This window comes from Halyomorpha halys, unplaced genomic scaffold (assembly GCF_000696795.3).
Source record: "Halyomorpha halys isolate HHAL.00 unplaced genomic scaffold, Hhal_1.1 Scaffold162.1, whole genome shotgun sequence".
Lineage (NCBI taxonomy): Eukaryota > Metazoa > Arthropoda > Insecta > Hemiptera > Pentatomidae > Halyomorpha > Halyomorpha halys.
The window spans coordinates 558972-568260 of NW_027109824.1; positions in this window are offsets into that span (position 1 = coordinate 558972).

Below are 9289 nucleotides of genomic sequence, written 5' to 3' on the forward strand. Positions count from 1 at the left end.
TTTTATTTTAGTATGTATGAGATCATTTATCAATATTACCTATTGCCCACAACTGTGTGGCAGATTGTAATATCTATCAATAAATAAATCTATCAATTTAAAAAAAAAAAAAAAGAGTTCAGGTAATGACTAGCTTCTCTACTTAAATCAAGAATGTATGCGGCACAAGAGCTCTCACTCACTCGCGACAGAGAAGCGCTGGGATCTTCGCTATACCACACAGGGGTGTGGCAAGCCTTGGCTTGGAGTTCCCCTGGAGAATGTAAATACAATTTTCTTTTCTTTTTATTTTACTATTACTTAAATTCAATTTGTTTACAATGTATAAAAATAATTTTATTATGTGATTTTTTATATAGATTTATATTTTATTTATACAAATCAAGATAGTATTACCTTTTATTTACATATTTCTTTATTATTATTACTATTTATATTTAATTTTTTTCTTTTAATTTTGTATAAAATTGTATGAATGTTACATTTGACCACTAATACTTAATGCTCTTAATTTGTAGCAGATTGTATTGATTATCTTCAACAAATAAATATAAAAATAATAGTTGTTGAGACAAAAGCTATGATTTATGAAAAACTATATTTCAGGAACCATTAGGTATAGAGATGTATGCCAGCACTCAAATTAAAGTTCGTTTAATGTACTATAAAGTAGTTTATAAGGTTTATCTTCGAACCTTTTTAGTATATTAGTTTTCGAATTTGCATATGAAATTTTGTCCGAACCACTAGAAATAATTATATTTTAGCAAATATCATAAAAACTATTACTCCAACCAAAATAAACGTCATAAACTGATTTATAGTACATTAAAATAGCTTTGATTAATAATCTCGAGAGTGCCGCGAATTTTTTTTTTAGCCGAAAACATTTTGGAAAGCGTTGATGTAAAGCCACACGTGTTTGCTAACCATCACCATAGTATAAATACATTTAAGCGAACAGTGTTTGTCGAAGATAGCTCCGGGCACTTAGAACAACATTACAAACCTCTCTCTGGATACAACAACCATTTATATCTGTCAGGGTTAATATACATTGTATAAAGTTAACAAGGGAGTCTATACTATGACTGTCTGCTTCTGATAGCTGTACAACGTATGGGTTGCGGTTCACAGAGGTATAATCCACAACTAGCTACTATCCGGAAAATGTGATAAAAGCTCCAAAATGAAATATGTCTAATAATGTTAATGTGTGTGCTTTCATTTGCCCAAATAGCTATAAACGAATTCACCATAATTGGTTCTCCCATCAAATAATATTTGTGAGCCCTAGATCTAATCTTACAGGTGTTATATCGCCTTGCGAGTGTTAACTCATTGTTATTTTGTTTTAAACCATCCAACAAAAAATATTTCAAGTATTATATAAAGTTAGTGTACACATTGTAGTTTTTTAAAAGTAGGTTTAAATCCTTCGTAAAATCCTTAATGCTCCTTACTTTGTCACAAATCAAGTCATCCATCATGACCTCAATGTTCCATATGTTGCCGATTTGGCCAGAACCAGATACCGTTCCTTCCATGATAAACTTCTCAACCACCCAAATCCACTTGTTTCTAACCTGGCTTCCCTTTCATTACCTAATAATCCTCCTAGGCGTCTGAAAAGAAGATGGCCTCGAGATCTTCTTCTCTAGAAATTTTATTGGAGTTCTATCAGTGGGTAGATTCTCCACATGTTTTATCATGTTACTATGTCACCTACAGCAAATTTACTTGTTGTATATATGTGTATACAGTTGTAAATATCAATAAATAAATTATTAAAAAAAAAAAAAAAGTAGGTTTGTTTCTTGAAATATTTTGTTCTAAATTTCTATGACCAATTTTAATTTAATACTGGAAAAACTCGTTTCTTCACATGTTTGATAGACCAGAAATAAGAAGATTTATTGGCCTCTGTGTTGAGAATATTTTTCCATAAAATTATACATATTGGAGCAACTTTTGTGTAAGTTTCATTGTTTTTTTTAACCATTTCGGTAACATAAAGACTGTTCTAAAGACTACGCATACTCCGGCCCGTCAGAAGTGTTTTTAAATCAACCAATACGACATGAAATCCAAAAAACCTCAATGTTTTAAAATATAGTTGCTTACAATACATTACCCAAAAAACATCGATGTTTTTGAACAACCTAACCAACTATCGCGCATTTTAAAGCCTACCAGTAGTGGTTTTTTAAACAAAGAATCTGACATCAACTACAAAAAACATCTATGTTTTTAAAATATCGTTGCTTACAATAAATTACCCAATATACATCGATGTTTTGGAACATCCATTTGAGTAACATAAGGTCTGTTGCAACGATCACGCATTCTACGGCCTGTCAGAAGTGGTTTTTGAAAAGTATTGTAAGCAACGATATTGTAAAAACATCGATGTTTTTTGTAGTCGATGTCGGATTCTTTGTTCCAAAATTCACTTCTCACAGGCCGCAGAATGCGTGACCGTAATAACAGACCTTATGTATCTGAAAGTGTTGTACTAAAACATCGATGTATTTTGGGCAATGTATTGTATGCAATGATATTTTAATATTGAACATTGATATTTCTAAACATCGATTTTTTTTTTTGTCAATTTGCATTCTTTGTTGCAAAAACCACTTCCGACTGGCGGGAGTATACGTAGTCGTTGGAACAGACCTTATGTTACTGAAATGGTTGTTCAAAACTTCGATGTATTTTAGGCAAAGGCTTGTATGTAATGATGTTTTAATATTAAGTATAGATATTTTAAAACAGGATGTTTTTCTAGTCGTAATTTATCTTTATTACGTCGTTAGCGTGATGGTTGGAGGTCCTTTTTTTATCCTACCACATTGTTGATAGGAAATTGTTTATACCGAAAATTTTTTGTTTTCATTTAATTACTTTTGGAAAAAAAAAAATTAAAGGTTGGACAAACGTAAAACATCGATGTTTTCAAAACATCGGCTTAAAAACATCGATGTTTTCAAAACATCGACATCGATGTCGCATCCCTAGTCAGGAGCCTTCTTGAAAGGTGTAATCTAAATAAGGTGAGGAAAATAATCAAATTAACTACTATGGTTTAGAATAACATTTTATTTATTTTTAGAAAAAAAATTATTTTAATGATGGGAAAATAAACATTTATTAAAATAAAAAATTAATGCATTACATTGAATTCAGCACCCTGAATAACATAGAAATTCCTGAGGATTGGAAAAGATTTAAACAATTTAGAGGTTTATACACAAAAACGGCAGTTCCCCACTGTGAGGCAACTTATCTATATGTGTGATACTATAAATCGATATCAAATTAGAAAAATAATAAATTTTCTAACAATAATTTCGAGAAAGGGATGAGTCGGAGTATGATCAGTAAAAAAAGTAATTCTTCACATTGATTACAGTAAAAACATTGTTCGGTGGAGATTGCAAGTCATTTCCTTTCACCTTCTATACATACTATCACTATTCACATAGTATAAGAACCGAAGAAAAGAAAATAACTCAGTTACTGTACCCCAATTTTTTATTACTTTAATGAAAACTACGTACAATTCTAGTTACTAGTCAAAATTGATGAGTATGCCAAGTGTAGGTAGGGGGGAATACAAAATGGCGATTGTTTCGAAACATAACAAAAAAATAATGTTTCGTTTGGATCAGCATATCATTAAAACTACTTAAAACACTAGAAAACATAATGGATTATCATTTAAAGAATTAATTTTCTAAAATATGATCTCTAAGAGGACTATTAACGTTCAATAGTTCCGAAGATATACGTTTTTAAAGAACAATATTTAAAAAAATATATATAATGGAAAATCAATAGTTTGATAAATTTATATCTGCATATGTAAATCTAATATCTCTCCGTAATATTATAACCCCAGCCTTCAGTGGACCAAGCCCAACCCCTTATAATGCCATATGGCGAAGGAAGGGCACCAGTTACATGTTTATATATACTTATATATAATTAATACTGTTATTTATAATAAAGGAGGTAAGAAAAAATATATATAAAATGGATATTTGTTAGTTGGTACTTGATGGACTCCCATACCCCTCATCTCATTGTCATGGGGCTTAGTACTAAATGTTCACGATTTTCCGAGGAAGGTCTGAATGAAAAATTAAATTTTTTTAACGTTTTTCAAACAGCCAACATTTTTTATTCCGCCAAACAACACATGACAGACTTTTCTAATGTCCCATTTTCATGTTCTAACTGAGCAAGTATTTAATGAATATAATAGGTAAATATGATGTATGTTTCATATACACTTGAAAATCTTGGGAAGGAACCACCCGTTGGTGGTACTTCAAACATTAATTTAAATTAGAAGGTCCCGTGGCCATCTTCTTTTCAGACGCCTCGGAGGATTATTAGGGATTGTTAAGGATGAAAGATTAAGAATTAATGGGTTAGGATGGTTAAGGAGTTTGGAATGAAAAGACGCATATCTGTTTTGGGCCAAATATGCAACGAATGGGATGTTAAGGTCTTTATGAATGAGTTTATTAGTGACGTAATAAGGAGCATCAAGGATTTTACGTAGGATTTTGGATTGTAACGATTGGATGCGGGAAAAATTTGATGGAGCCTCAGAGCTCAATTCCATATGTCCAAATTGGTTTGATTACCGTAGCATATACTATTTTTTTCATAATAAATTTGAAGTTTTTATTAACAATGTAAACTATCGGTTGAATGTTTAGTACAATTATGTATTCAATTTCAACAAGTAGGGTTAATTTCAGGTTAAGGAAAAATTTCTATTCGGACATAAATGTTTTTTTATTTCATTTCATGAACACAAAAGCATCCTTATTTTAACTTAGTGAGGAAATAAATAATGCTGCCTGTAAATGCTAACATGCTTTAACTTGTAAATTAGAGGCAATTAAATGAACACCCTTTACATCTGCCTGAGAAATAACATGTAATTACAAAAGGATACAACTACACGTAGTAAAGACAATTATCGTTTAAGACTAAAAATACATAACAACATGGCTTAGAGCTGTTAAGAATAAACGACCTATTGTCAGAATTAACAAGGGAAAAGTTTAAGGCATCCTCTTTACACAACAGCTGTTAGTCATCCTCATGTTTTTTTTAATGACCCTCTTCCTGGTCATTTCTGACGTACGGGGAAGAGAGGTTACCATCCTATTCCAACCTAGGTTACCATACAACCTAGAGGTTGCCATCCTTTTCTAACCTAGGTTGGAGGACAAATTTTCATTTCATGAGACCCCCACAGAAATAAAAGTCGACCCCCCGACTTCCTTACTATAAAGTTATAAGTCCATGAGAAGATAAATGTCATTTATTTCATCTCAATGTTTAATTGCTTTAATGAAAATTATATACAATTACTAGTAAAAATTGTCTATGAGTTTTAAGAAAATTCTTCTGTAGTATAAACAAACAGAAAGATTGTTTTCCAAGAAATATTTCATTAGCTTTTCAACACTCTTCACCACTTCGGGTATTTCTTACTAATAGTACAAGAGCCCAAGAAGAGAAAAAAGTCAGTTATCTCACCCCAATTATTGATTACTTTAATGAAAACTAATTTATAGTTTTATTATAAATAATTAATAGTCAAAATTGATGAGTCTGCCAATTATAAGAAGAGTGAATAAAAAATGGCGGCTGTTTTAAAGCGATAAAAAAACTAATTTTTCATTCGGAGCTCTATTTCTTAAAAAGTAGAAACAACAAAAGAAAACTAAAGAGAAAGTCATTTAAAGAATAGTAAATTTTCTAAAATATGGGCCTAATAGAGTTATTTACGTTAAATAGTTTTCGAGATATAGCTTTTTAAAAAGCAACATTTCATAAAAATGTTTTATGGGACGTACTAAAAGATCAAGAGTTAGTGAATATATTTTGAAAAATTTATATCTCAAAAACCATTTGACGTATAGATGTCTATTAGTACTCAAATTAAAGCTAGTATAATGAGCTATAAAGTAGTTTATGATGTTTATCTTCGTAGGAGTAATAGTTTACATGAAATTTGCTAAAATAAATTGCTTTATAGTTGTTCGGACAAATTCTCATTTGCCAAATTTATGTTCATATGTGAATATCATAAAAACTACTACCCCTACGAAGATAAAAGTAATAAATTACTTTATAGTAATTTAAATTTCCTTTATTTCGAGTGTTGGCAGACATATGTGCGTCTTATGGATCTAGAGATATATTTTTTCAAAAATCCAACATTTTATACGAACAACTAGAAATTAACATTTTGTGAATTTATTTTGTCAAATATCATAAAAACTACTGCTCCTACAAAGATAAACTATTTAATAATATTTAAGAAAATTTACTCTTCTTTAAATAATGTTCTCTTAGATTTTCTAGTGTTGTTGGTAGTTTTTTAAAATATAGAGCTTCGAATGAAAAATTAATGTTTTTTTAAGGTTTTGAAACAGGCGCCATTTTTAATCCCCCTTCCTATACTTGGCAGACTCATCAATTTTGAATAGTAATTATACATAGTTTTTATTGAAGTAATAAAAAATTGGGTTGAGATAACTGCCTTTTTTTCTTCCCCATTACACTAATAGTACAAGAGCCGGGGAGAAAAAAAAACACAGTTATTTCACCCCAATTTTTAATTACTTTAATTAAAACTATGTATAATTACTTTGGAATATTAATGATATCTGATTACTTTAATGAAGAGTCCGCAAAGCATAGTTAGAGTAAATAAAAAATGGCGGCTTTTTCAAAACATTAAAAAAAAAATTAATTTTTCATTCGGAGCTACTTATCTTTAAAACAATCTACATCACAAAAAACCCTATTAGAATCTCATTCAAAGAACAGTACATTTTGCTGTAATATGAGATTTCCAAAAAAAAAATGTACTGCAAAATCAGTAGATAAAGAATAAACATTAAGAAATCTATATCCCAGGAACTATGAGACGTACAGATGTCTATTAGCACTCAAATTAAAGCTAGTTTAATGTACTATAATGCAGTTTATGATGTTTATTTTATAACGTTAATGCGAATAATTAGGAATCTATTTTATGGTAGCAAACTATCATGAAAACTACTTTCCGACGAACATAAATGTTATAAAATATCTGAAAGTGAATGGTTCCAAAGATATAGTTTTTCATAAAAATTAGAAATAAATAGTTTGTAAATTTATTGTGTCTTTTTAAGATAGTTTTAATTTGAGTGCTAACAGACATTGGAACGTTTAATGATTCCTGAGATATTCATGTCTCAAAATAAATTCACTATCGAACGTAAACGTAAGCTCTACTGGAGCACATATTTTAGCAAATTTACTCTTCTTTAAATGATCTATTAGGTTTTCTAGTGTTGTTGGTTGATCTCCTTGATTCCTTGGTTGACTTTTTTCTCCTCTTGGGCTCTTAGATTATGTGAATAAATATGTTGACCCAACATCAACTTCAACTTAACCCAACAGAAACACAAATATCATAAAAAACAACTACCCCAGGAAGATAAACGTAATAAATAAATTTATAACTGCATATACTCCTCTACTTTAAACTATGTCCTATAAGATCTAATTTTGTAGCCAGTTTTAAAAACATGGAGCTCTAAATGAAAAATTATTTTTTTTAACCTTTTGAGACAGTTATTATTTTTTATTCTTCCTTAATATACTTTGCACACTCATCAATTCTGACTAGTAATTATAAGTAAAGTATTGAAGTAATCTAATATTGGAGTGAAATAATCGACTTTTTTGCCAACGGGCTCTTGTATTGGGTTGTCATATAAGTTCGTAGCGTTTTTTACTTGTAATTTCAATAAAAACTTCAGGTTCTTGTAAATGAGATATATTATGCGTTTCTGCGATATCCCGTGTAGTAGAGCGAGGGTTGTCTGTGACCAATGCTTGAATTTGGCCATCATCAACAGTTGGAGGACGACACGAGCGCTTTGCGTCTTCCAAGTTACAATTTCCAGTTCTGAACCCAGCAAACCACTTACGGACGGTGCTTTCTCCAAGGCATGATCGCCATACGCACAGCCAATTTCGCTAACCATCTGGGCAGCGGATTTTCCTTTTCCGAGATAAAAAATCATTAAACGAAAAAATTATTTTTATTTAACAACCCAATACTACATTAGTTGCTACATGGCATGACACATATAGATACAAGACATACATAAGTAACATAGAACTAAGCTATTGCTATAAATTATTCATGATATCAAATGAAGATTTTTTTTTTATGCTAGACAAAATGATGAGTTAAATTTTTCATATGAACAACAAGTAATTTAGGATAATGAAAAGGTTGAAGATGATTTGTTAGCCCGAAACGTCAATTACAGTGCAGAGTTTTGGAATTGAAAAGGGTTTAATTTATTCTTGAAATAAAATATTAATAAATTAATCTATAACACTAAAACCCACCGAGGGTCAGAGGTCCAGTACTACTCTTACTATGGTTGTACAAGGAGGTGACTTGGGAAGAATCATACTCATCGCTCATTTAAGCGAACCCACTTTATAAGGCTGAGTCGACCGTACAGGGCTTTGGAAACCACAGGGTTGAATCACGGCTTTAGTAACAGGATAAATGATTATATGACAAAGCTAGATTCGAACCCGGATCCAAGGAGTAAGTAGTGTCTTACCACTGAGCCACCCCGCTCTTAAAATAAAAAATATAATTGATTAATTTATAAATTGTTATTTATTTCAAAGAAAAGTGATTTTTAAATGAATGTTGTTGACATAAATAAGGCAGATTTTGTTGCTCTTATGGCTTTAGGGCGTAAAGCCCAATTTATGTGTTGGGATTTAATGTTTTAATCTTTTTCAATAGGTTTTTCTTCTTAAAAAAATTAATACTATTTTTATGCTTTTTTCGTCCTCCCGCCCCACTCCAAATCCTAAGCATAGAAATGAGATTCCTGAAAGATGTGGCTGACTTTTAGTGTACTATTACAGTATTGATTATTTTGGAGGTTGCTGCTTAATGGTTAGATATGAATGAATGATATTTGTATGTCCTACTATCACCGGTCTAGCTATTGGAACGGTTTGATGTGGGTTCAGTTATTTCTATATAATTTTTAGTTTTCTAATTTTGACTTTCACTCCAAATGGACTGCCAACTACCTGATATTTCATTTCTCAGTGGAAGACTTAATTATTATTTTATTTTTATACCAGATCGGCCTGGTGGGCCTTACATGGTTGATATAACTTATATTATATATATTTTTTAACAGTCGATTATGAGGGGGTATAGTCA